This window comes from Lactuca serriola, chromosome 8, assembly GCF_051521515.1.
Source record: "Lactuca serriola cultivar US96UC23 chromosome 8, Lser_US96UC23_V15, whole genome shotgun sequence".
NCBI classification, from domain to species: Eukaryota; Viridiplantae; Streptophyta; class Magnoliopsida; order Asterales; family Asteraceae; genus Lactuca; species Lactuca serriola.
Genome location: NC_136415.1, coordinates 285,086,564 through 285,098,296, shown reverse-complemented (window position 1 = coordinate 285,098,296; position 11,733 = coordinate 285,086,564).

The window sequence follows — 11,733 nt, the reverse complement described above, 5'->3', positions numbered from 1 at the left end:
TGATAGCTTGCTGTTTGCTGTTTTGGCTGGAATTGGACTGGGAACATTACCCTAAGCTGTTTTTGAACTTATAAACTTGTTTTTGATGTGGTAATGTTCATGCTAATCCAATTTCAAAGATAATTGTCAATAGATTCATGTTTTGTATTAGTTTAGAAGCTATGCAAATTACATGAAAAAGTTTGATGTGAATTATCTTTGTTCATATGAGTTGCTTAGATTAATAGATAAGTTAATTGATTCCGTGTTTTCAATCCATTTTAATCTAAGAGTTGATTCCAAAATGTGTTTTTGTAACTTGTCCTGAAGTTTTATGAAAAGTCACATTTAAGTTTCATAAAACTCATAAAATATTGGCAATGCTTACAAAAATGAAGAGTCTTGTCATCAAGTTATGGAGGTTCAATAGTCAGTTCATTAAGTAATAAAATGTGTAACCTTAATTAATTCCATAAGTTATAAAATAAAGAAAAGTTCATTCTTTTATTAGTTTAAAGTCTTCCATAACCTGTCCTCAAGTTATTGAACTTGAAGAGTCTTTTAATTAAAACTACTTTAAACTCATAAGTTAGGGAATTAATTAGTTTTGAGTAGTTTCAAAACTTGCCCTCAAGTTTTGGAATTTAAAAAGTTTTCACTTATGAATACTTTAATTCCAAGTTATCCCTTAGAATTTTAAAAGTTAAAATTCAACCCTTATACTTTATAATATTATAAGTTAATAATATTTATATTTATGTATAAGAGTAAAGTCAGTCTTACCGTTAGTAGGCCTCATTCATGAAGTTGGTCTATAAGGGGGTATAAAGTTACTGCCTATAAAATGGCAGTTTAATAGGTGTCCACTCTCACCTACCGCTTCCTTGACTGGTGGAGGGTCGTTAGCCAAACGGGTAGGACAAGGACTATAATTCTCCCTTCATTAAAAGTATTAATGATAAATACTAAGTAACTAAACCTTTTATAAATACCCAATCTTAGTTACTTAGGAAAAAGTGAATAAGGTGCTAATCCATGAAATTACACTTTGCACTTTGTTTAAGTCGGTTAGTGGAGCGTGTGTGGTTAACCGACACTCTAACTCATATTTAACAAGGTAGGCAAAGGGTAACTTAATGTTTATCATAGTATAGATGGAGCGTGTGTGGTTAACCGGCACATCGATTAAGGGGTAAATATTAAGGGTACCTAGTATATTTGCATGGTTACTTCACACCTTGTTTTGTGATCGTGGCATCCCAGTCGCAAAACCTAAAGGGCACACTCGAGATTGAAACATGCCATTGAAAAGTTCAATGAATCTTAAAGATCTAGGAGTTTCAAAACCAAATAAAACCTAATAATACATTTCGTTTATCTTGGTGGAAATTGGTGAATCGTCATTCACTTACCTTTAGATATTTTATAGCTTGGATTACGGCATCCCTCTTCCAAGTTATAAAAGTATTGTGTTAGGTCCTAGCCTTAATATTTCATATTGGATGTCATATTAAGGACTTTAAATCAACTATCTTGAATATCTCCCAAAAGATGTTTGGTTTAGACTTTTATGATCTTCCCAAATCTCATGAAACATGCTTTCCTAAATGAAGATGATGTCCCATCGAAATCATACTTCTTTCACCTCCTCCAATTATTCTCCCTAACCCACAAGTTCTTGAAAAGTTTAAGGTCACTCAAGCCCTATTGGAAAATAAAGGTCTATGTGTGGTCACATATTGGATATGTAGTCACATATTGACAAGCCGGGAGAGTTAGGTGTCAAAGTCTTGAGAAAGTTGGTGGTTCAATCACTTTCTAAGTCACATAGTGAGTTCCTTTGGGAATCCTATGAAACAGACTATGACAAAACCCTTAATGATCTTATCTATATGCTAAGATCAACTTCCTAAAACTTTGTGGACATTGGCAATAATGACATTGGATATCCATTAAAGCTCTCTCTTCCTAATGGAAAGGGATCAGCCATAGTCAACTCGGTTGACCAAATGGTAAAGAGAAAGGCAAAGTCTGTGATAGTCCCATGTTCCATTACCTAAGCATCCATATGTTAAATTTCCAAAGGAAGGGGCATTGGTTGCGAAGCTGCCAATTTACCTAAGGGTGTTAAATTCAATAAGTTTGACTCTACTTCAGGTGAAGTCCACTATCTAACTCTGCTAAGTTTCTATTATGAGATTCTTGATACATGATGTGGCTAGGTCACATGGTGATGTTTTTAAGAATCAAAGAAAAGTGAAGAAACTTAAATAAAGACTATGTTGAATCTGATCGCGTAGATGGATTTCTATCGCATAGTTTAAAGATCGGATTCTTGAGCTACTTCTTAGGAGTTATGAGATATTGCTTATGAATAGATAATAAGAAGTTTTCATATGGATTGTAAGGATAATTTTTTCCGTAAAGTTTTAAAATAACAGGAAATTTTTTATTCTATTTATTTTAAAATATCTGTACAATGGAATTTGTGAAAAAAATTTGTTGCTTATAAGATTCCATTAATAGCAAGAGTGGAAATATGAATTTGATTCTTTCATTTGTGGTAGTGTCTAAATTTACCAAATAAGGAAAGATTCTCATCACCCAGGTTTCAGTTGGATAGAAAGTTGGAATCATGCAAGTTGTATAGCATGATGAATGAGAACTTTCAAGCATTGGAAAAATTAAGACTAACTACTTGTTCACATGGATGTGTGAGTCAAGTGAAGGACTAAGGGATCGAGTACACATTCTTGTGTACTGGTTAAGTCCACCACAAAAGATCAATAAGATTATTCATCATAATTTACTAAAGCTCAGTAAATATGGTTATACTTACAAGCTTAAGTGTAATTCTGAGACATTGGAAAAGCTTCCAATTTATGGCAGAGCAAATAAGAAGAATCAAATTAGGCAGAAGGATAAAAGTTTCTCAAATCTGAAAAGATGGGAGAGTACTTTAGTATCATGTTATATGATCATCTTAATGATTTAGAGACCTTATCACAATTCATCCTCTAAGTGCATTCTGATAACTAAGAAGAGGATTTATGAATTGTTGAAGTGTTAAATCAAGAAGATGATTCATACTTCGTTCCAAAAACAATTCTTAGAGTTATACTCTAAGAATGTAACTTGAGTGACATGTCTTAAAGAAGGTTTAAAACACTTGTCAAATGTAAGAGTAAAAGTTTTCTACTCTTGTACATTTGAAATTGGTAAGTTGTGATGTTTTGGATAAAATAGAGACCAACTTAGACCAATTGTGTGAAGTGTTTGTCTTGATAAAGAATCCGCATTATCTCTTGTATATTTGGCAACTGAGTCTTATATGTCAAGAGGAAAGTGGTAGCCTTAAAGTTCTTGAAAGTCTCAAGAACTAATCAATAATAAAACCTAAAGTTCTTCACTAGCACACAAGTTGAGGTGTATAACCTATCGTGTTGACATTCCTGTGCCCATTACAATTAAAGTTGCCTTTGAATATGAGTTCTTAGAGTTCTCAATTGGTTGCACAACAACTTGGAAGCAATGACAGGCCCTTGAGCTGCCAGATGTCAATAAATTAAGATTGAGTTCAGTCCATACGAGTTTGGATTTATCATTATCCTTGTCTTGTGACTATGGTTTTGACAATTCACATGGATAAGAACACATACACCATTAATCTAAGTGTTATAAGGTTTCTCTCCGATTCGTGAAAATGATGGCGAGGAAACACTTTCACTAAGTAGATTTTAGCAAGATAGCAATTGTGATATTTGCATTCTCAATGTCGTTAGTGGAGCATGTGTGGTTAACCGTCATACTAACATGGACTTATGAGAAGTGGAAAAGGTCTAAACAATTGAGACTATGATTACGGCATCCCTTTTCTTAGTTCTGAAATTGTTTAGACACATCTGTGGGCTATCTATGATAAGGTGTATGATATTGATAAAGTTTTATCAAAGCAATCTAGTATCATAAATATGAACTTTGGGAAGAAAGTCAATAAAGTATTGATTTCTAGAAGTCCAGCTAATTTTTGAGTACATGTCAAAGCTAGTGGGAGCATAAGTGTTATGCTAATAATCATCATGTTAGTGGGAGCATGATAATTATGATAAAGGTTGCAAGTTAGCAATGTTAATAATAGAAAACAAAAGGTTTCAATTGGGAAAAATTTGTTTTGCTATAATTAAGGTAGAGGAAATTATACTTCATCTCAAATCTAAAATCTTAGATTGAGGTTTTAATCATATTTAGTCAAGGATATATATATATATATATATATATATATATATATATATATATATATATATATATATATATATATATGAATTTCATGTTGGAATGGCTCAACATACGAAAATTCTATATATGGGTCCATTATTTGAGTTCTAAAAGTTTGATTATGATTACGGATCCCTTTTTCATAATCTAAATTATGAGAACGTGGCAAATTGAAATGGAAATATTATAGCAAAAGACTGGTTCATTCTTTAAGTGAGACATCATGAATCGTGTCCCATATGCTTCGGATATAGGATCGATTACATGTGCTATATTCATCCATTCTAAAATTTTCCAAATGTCTGGGGCATTAAGAAGGGAAAAGGTCTAGAATTGGATATGACTAAAAGGATTAAGCAATTGTTGAGGACAATCTAAGGTTTACCATAGATTGGTTGCTCAAGGACAGTTGGAAGTATAATGTCAACTCTGGAAGGACCATATTGACATAATCTGTAAGGAGGCAACTCTTGTTCAGAAGTGATAGTCAAAATTGAATATGGAAATGTTTCAAAGTTAGAAATTATTCAATCTGTGTAAGATTAGGAAACTTAATGCAAGAAGGATGTTTCCAAGGAGCTGATCTCCTTTGGAATGCTCCGTAATGGTTGTTGTCAAGTCTTTCTAACTTTGTGCATAATCATTACAAGAGGATCAATGCATAGAAGTTTAGAATCTAACAGATTTCAGTAAATGGCATGAATTTGGAATTCTAGCACCTGTAGTAAGGATTTGGGACTGTGAAAAGAGGATCATTGGAGTTATGTTCAGTTGATCTATTTCACAAAGTAAAGATCATAGACAAACATAGTATGCATACTTGGTGTGTGGCATGACTAGTGTTTAGAAAACATATTGTACATGCTTCGAGCATGGGACAACTATTGTTTTAAATTCAAGAATAGAGTAGATAGTTGAAACAGTATACAATGAATAATGTGTAATAATATGGTGATAAATAAAAGGTTTTTTATTTATGTTCATAGGTTTGATACCATATTAGATTCAATTATTCTTGTGTTTCATTTTGCATGTTTTGACTTCCAGAATAAAGTAGGTTATTCTTCCGGAATGACTAAGTTATTCAAACCATCCACAGTCGGTCATATGTTGGAAGTAGATATGAATTAAGACTGTCATGGGTTGGCTTGTAGAGTTCTAAGATGTTGGACAAAGGGATACAACACTCAGGAGTGCTCATATGTTCTGAGTATTGGATTCAACTTGCACTCATTGGAATCACTTCATGGATTTTATCACGAGTGATCATGAGACGGTAATATCTTATATTCTTCAAACCTAGAGATATGAGTTGTTACTATGAGTTGGTTATACATTGATTGCACGAAAACGCATTGGTAACTAGATGTTATAAAATGTGCCTTTGTGTATGATTCAACAAGTAGTAGAACAAGCCATATGAGTCGAATTTTATACATTCCTTTTACCTTTGAGATAAAAGCGATATCTGTGGGCCCCTCGATGATTTGGTGTTGACAAATGTAATTGCTCGGCCGGGCCTGGACTAATTTGATTTGTTCAATTAGTCAGTCCTCATAAATTGTAAATTGGGAAACAACAAATGGACAGAGAGAATGATTATAATCCATGTCTCAGTCCATATGATATACGGAATGGAGGAATATATGATCCCTTATCTAATGGACAAGTCATTGACAAAGGTCAGAGATCATCGGCAAGGTCAGAGTTTGACAGAAGCTTTTGAGAGCTACGATTGCCAATTGATTCTTGAAGTTATACGCAATAATAGTTTTAGAATTATCCAAGTGGGAGACTATTGGATTAATGTCTAAGTCCATAACTATAATTCGTGAGACTTGACCCGACTCGGCATGGTCCATTTGGGTTGCATGGCATCATGCATTTGGATAGACTATAATGAGAGAAATAACACTTAAGGTTTTTTAATATATTATAAGTTCTAATATATATTAATAAGATTATTTAATTAGTATTGATCAAGAATTAATCTAGGACTAATTAAGTGATCAAAAGAAGACTAATTAAATATATGGGTTGATTGTTTAAATCATCCATACTTTATAGTGGGCTAATGCTCCATGGATTGTCAAGTTGGGCTAAAACCCATAAGATGCACCATGGATGCTCCATGGTGTATTTGTACCCATGGATCATGGAAATGAAAGGCCATGACAATGAGGGTTTACATGGTGTAACCCTAACTATATAATGATCTTATTCCTGGGGAAAATCGGCCACTATGAGTAATAGAAAGGGCTAGCCGATTTTATGAAGTGTTCCATTTTCTCTCAAGTCATTCCATGTGTATTTGGTGTTGTGTGAACCATTTGAGGTGTCACACTTGGGGCACTAGGCACTCAAGCTTCATGAAGACAATCTACATCAAGAGGTACGCAATTCTCACTTGATATATTCATTTGAATCAATGTTATTATGCTAGTTAGGATGAATACCTTGGAAAGTTCATATTTTCATGTATAATAGAGAAAACATAGACCCAAGGTATTTAGGGTTGCATGTACACTTAGTAGTGTTAGAATGATCAAAACCCAATAGGATGAGCCACGTCACAGCCTCGAAAACCTCCAGTCTTATCCACCCAGTACGCCCAACGTACATGTCGACAGGGAACTACGCCCAACGTACTCTGGGGTTACGCCCAGCGTAATCAGGGGTTCAACACCCTGTAACTAGAACATGAAGGCAGCCGATTTTGGTTGCCGAATTTCTTTTCACACTCTCCCTCTCTCTCTCTCTCTCCTATATTGCCTCCTTTTACGTGTACATTATACCCCCGAAGCCCCGGTTGTTGGATTAGTGTCTGAGTCCATAACTATTTTGGTATGTACTTGACCCGATGGTGCATGGTCATTTTGGGTTGCCTTCACCAAAGCAACTTGATAGGATGAATTATGGTGAGAAAGGATTAAATATGATTTATTAATATATTATGGGAATAATATATTAAAGGAGAAATCATATTGTTTAATTAATATTAGTCAATAATTAATTGGTAATTAGTTTTGTGACTAAAAGAGATTAATTAAACTTAAGGGACTGGAATTGTAATTATAAAATAATTGCAATTGGGCCATGGAATGCCTTATATATTATAAGGATGGACGAATTCTATGGGGAAACCCATTAGAAATCGTCCAAGGCCTTTAAGGAAAGGAGTCCATGGGTTGCTTAGGGCTTAAGCATCCAAATTAGGGTTTCCTTGTTAGATAACCCTAATAGCCTCACTATATATAGAGCCCTTATGCCCCAAAAACGTGGACAAGCTTCATTCTGGGGTTAGTACACGTTTTGGGCAGCCTCCATCCTCTCTCCTCTTCATCCTCTTGCATTTGGTGTTTGTGAACCATTAGAGGAGTGACATTTGTGACTCTAAGCTTTCTAAAGTCAATACAAGAAGGATTTGGGATTGTTATTGCTACATAACAATCAAGGTAATAACTTAAACCCATTCTTATGTTAATATGATTACTTGTATGCTAGAATTAGGGTTTATAGTCTTGGATATCTTGCATGTACAATAGAGAAACCTAGATCCAAGCATTAGGGTTTGTATGAGCAAATAGGATGTTCTTATGGCTGAAACCCATCAGTGGCATCAGAGCCTAGATTGGTTTCTATTGTATTGATGCCTTGTATGTTGGAAAAATTCGATTTTTGTGGTTCTGCATGATGGACTCGGCGAGTCCCACTGTGGACTCGGCGAGTCCATGGGGGTACTCGGCGAGTTCGAGCGTCAGATGGAGCTATTTTCGGGATTTCTTGTTGTTTATCTTTGAGATACTTGCCTTTATCATATTACATCAATATAAATCCGATTTTATGATATATATATGAGTATATTCTTGATCTAATTGAAGATATTTATCAGTTAATAAAATATTTATTTCCTTATGTGATAATTGATTAATTATTTTGATTAAATTGGTAAATTGTTTTGAAAGAAATCATTAAATAAATCAAATATGGATAATTATGTGATTAAATGTTAATTTAGATTATTTGTTATTTGATCCTTGTGTTATGAAATGGTTCATATTTTCCCCTTTAAGTTTTATAGTTTAAATTTGAACTCAAAAGTTTTGTTGTTTTGAAATTTAAATAGTTGAAACCCTAATGTTTTTAAAAAGGTTTCAAAACTTGCCCTCAAGTTTTGGAATTTAAATTTTGATTAACAGTTTAATTTTGATGTATATTTAAATTCTAAACCCTAATGTTTTGAAATGTTTCAAAACTTGTCCTCAAGTTTTGGAATTTATAAGTTGATTAAAAGTTTAATTAGGATTGTTAAATTCTAAAACCCTAGTTTTGTTCAAATCACACCCTTATGGGTTTATTAATTAATTAAGGTGTATAATTAAAAGAGGTTTAATAAATCCATAAAAAAAAATTTGGTTTGCAATTTAATTGAATTAAAGGTATAATTATTAAATTTGACCACCTAGTATTTTAAAAGTGTAAAATATACCCTATACTATATATAACATTAAAAGTCTAACATTATATATATGTATGAGTAAAAGTCAGTCTTACCGTTAGTAGGCCTCATTCACAAAGCTGGTCTATAAGGGGTGTTTAAGGAAATTGCCTATAAAATGGCGATTGAATGTGTATCCACTCTTACCCACCGCACTCTTGACTAGTGGAGGGTCGTTAGCCGAAAGGGTAGGATAGGACGAAACCTTCCATTATAAGTATAATGAAGTACAAAAGTAACTAAATGTTTTTCAAATTCCCAATCTTAGTTACTTAGGCAAAGTGAATTGATGCAATTCCATGAAATTACACTTTGTGCCCTTGCGAAGACGTTAGTGGAGCGTGTGTGGTTTATCGGCACACTAAATGGGTCTAAGCAAAGGTAGAAAAGGGTGACTTAATGTTTGTCATAGTTTAGTGGAGCGTGTGTGGTTTACCGGCACATCGAATAGGTAACTGTAACATGTGAGGGAACCATGTAAGTTTGCATGCTTATTCACACCCGCTTTGTGATCCTCGGCATCCCGGTCACAAACTAGAGGGGCATATCAAGATGCAAAACATGCCATTGAAATGTTCAATGAATCTCAAAGGATCTAGGAGTTTTCATAGATTTAAAACTTAAACTTCTTTTTCGTTTTTCATGGTGGAAATTAATGAATCGTCATTCACTTACCTTCAAATATTCTGCAACCAGATTACGACATCCCTTTTCTAGGTTGTAGCATATTGTGTTGGGTCCTAGCCTTAGTATCTCATTTGGGTGATTTACTAAGGACTCAATCAATTAACTAACTTGAATTCGTTTTCTCCCGTTTTGTAGATGTCAAAGTACGAAAATTATGGTCTTCCCAAATCCTGTGGAACAAGCATTCCGGATGAAGATGATATTCCACGATTCGATCGAGGAACAAGAGATCATGCTTCACTTCTCCACCTCCTCCAATTGTTCTCCCTAACCCACAACATCGAAGAATTGAAAGGTTTAATATCACTAAAGCCCTATTGGAAATGAAACATGAAGATGGTAAACCTGTGTGTGCCCACGTTCTAGGAATGAAATCACACATTAATAGGTTGATAATGTTGGGTGTGTCATTCCCGGATAAGTTGGCTGTGAACTGGGTTTTGCAGTCACTCCCTGAATCATATAATGAGTTCAAAAGAAAGTATTATATGATGGATCATGACGACAACCTCATTGACCTAACGTACATGCTCATTGCTGCTGAATCAGAAATGATTTGGCAAAGCAATGGAGCGTATTTGTTGGGAGAGTCAACCGACCATGCTTCCGAGGACGTTCTAGGAGAATCGACCTGCGTTTGTTGCCAAGAAAGGACGTTGGACACAAGTCTGCCCAAAGAGCCTGAAGAGTCCATAAGATGGGAGAGTCAAAGAGTATGGTTGTGCTTCAGGTAAAATCCACTATCTAATTCCGTTAAGTTCCTATTTATTGATTCTTGATACATGATGTCATAAGATTGCATTTGAATGTTTTGCAGGATCGGTGAAAAGAAAGGAAGCTTAGTGAGAGAGCAAGATGAATCTAATCACAAAGAAATGGATCTCGATCGCATGGACTTGAAGATTAGATTTTGAGCTTAGATAGTTATGATAGAGTTGTTAGGAATTTTCTTTTTGAATACATAGTTTTCAGTTCATCTTGCATTGTAAGGACAAATGTTTTCTGCTGCTTTTATGAATAAAATAAATTTTTTGACATATTTATTTATTTGTTTATTTCCTTGCAATGAAATCATTATGAAAATTGTTGTTTGCATATTTCTACAACGAATGGATATGATTCTTCTTTATGTTAATTATGGAAATGTCGAGAATTTACCAAATAGGGAAAGGTTCTCATCGCCCAAGTTTCAACTGGACAGAAATTTGGAATCACGCAACTTGGTTGCATGATGAATGAGAAATTTCATATTTGGAAATTAGACTAATTCGTTGACAAAGTGTCAAGTGAAGGACTAAGAAATCGAGTACACAAAGTTGTGTGCTGATTAAGTCCACCACAAGAATAACAAAGATATTCGTCATGATTTACTAAAGGTTTAGTAAATATGATTATACTTATAAGAATAAGTGTAATTCTGAATTGATTGAAAAAGTTTAAATCAATAAGCGGAACGAATAAGAAGAATCAAGTAGGCAGAAAGATAAAAGTTTCTCCATTCTAAGAAGAAGGGAGAGTAGCTTTTATGCTTTATGATAGGTCTTAATGATTAAGAACCACATCTCAATTGATCCTCTAAGTGAGTCTTAGTACAATTGTATGTCTAAAAAGAGGAATCAAGAATTGAAGAAATGGTTAAATCAAGAAGTCAATCATACTTCGTTCCAAAACAAGTCTTAGAGTTAAGATTGTGACAATAAGTGACAAGTATTAAAAGGTTTATAACATTCATCAAAGGTGGAAAGTTGTGATGTCTTGGATAAGACAAAGACCAACTCGAACCAATTTATGAAGTGTTTTGATAAAAGCTACACTAACTCTTGAATATTTGTTTGTCAAGAAATGGTTATTGACAAGAGAATCTTATATGTCAAGGAGTCAGTGGGAGTCTTAATGGTCTTGAAAGGTTTTAAGAACAAATCAAAATAGACCTTATCGATCATCACTAGCACACGAGTTGAGTTTTACAACCTATAGAGTTGACATTATTTTGTTTCTGTGCTGTTCCAGTTGAGTTAATTATGCATGTGAGTCCTATGAGTTCTCATTTGAATGCATAAAAGGTAAGGACCTTGATCAATGAAAGGTACATTCATAGGAAAAGGTGAGCTGCTTAACTACTTGGAAGACATGGTGGGCAGCTGTGCCACCATAAGGCAAGAAATCAAGATTAAGAAAGTTCGGTCCATATGAGTTTGAATTTGTCGTGAACTTTGGTTTTGACAAATTCACATGGATATGAACACATACACCATTAAAATCTAAGTGTCATAAGATTCCCTCCTTCATGAAAA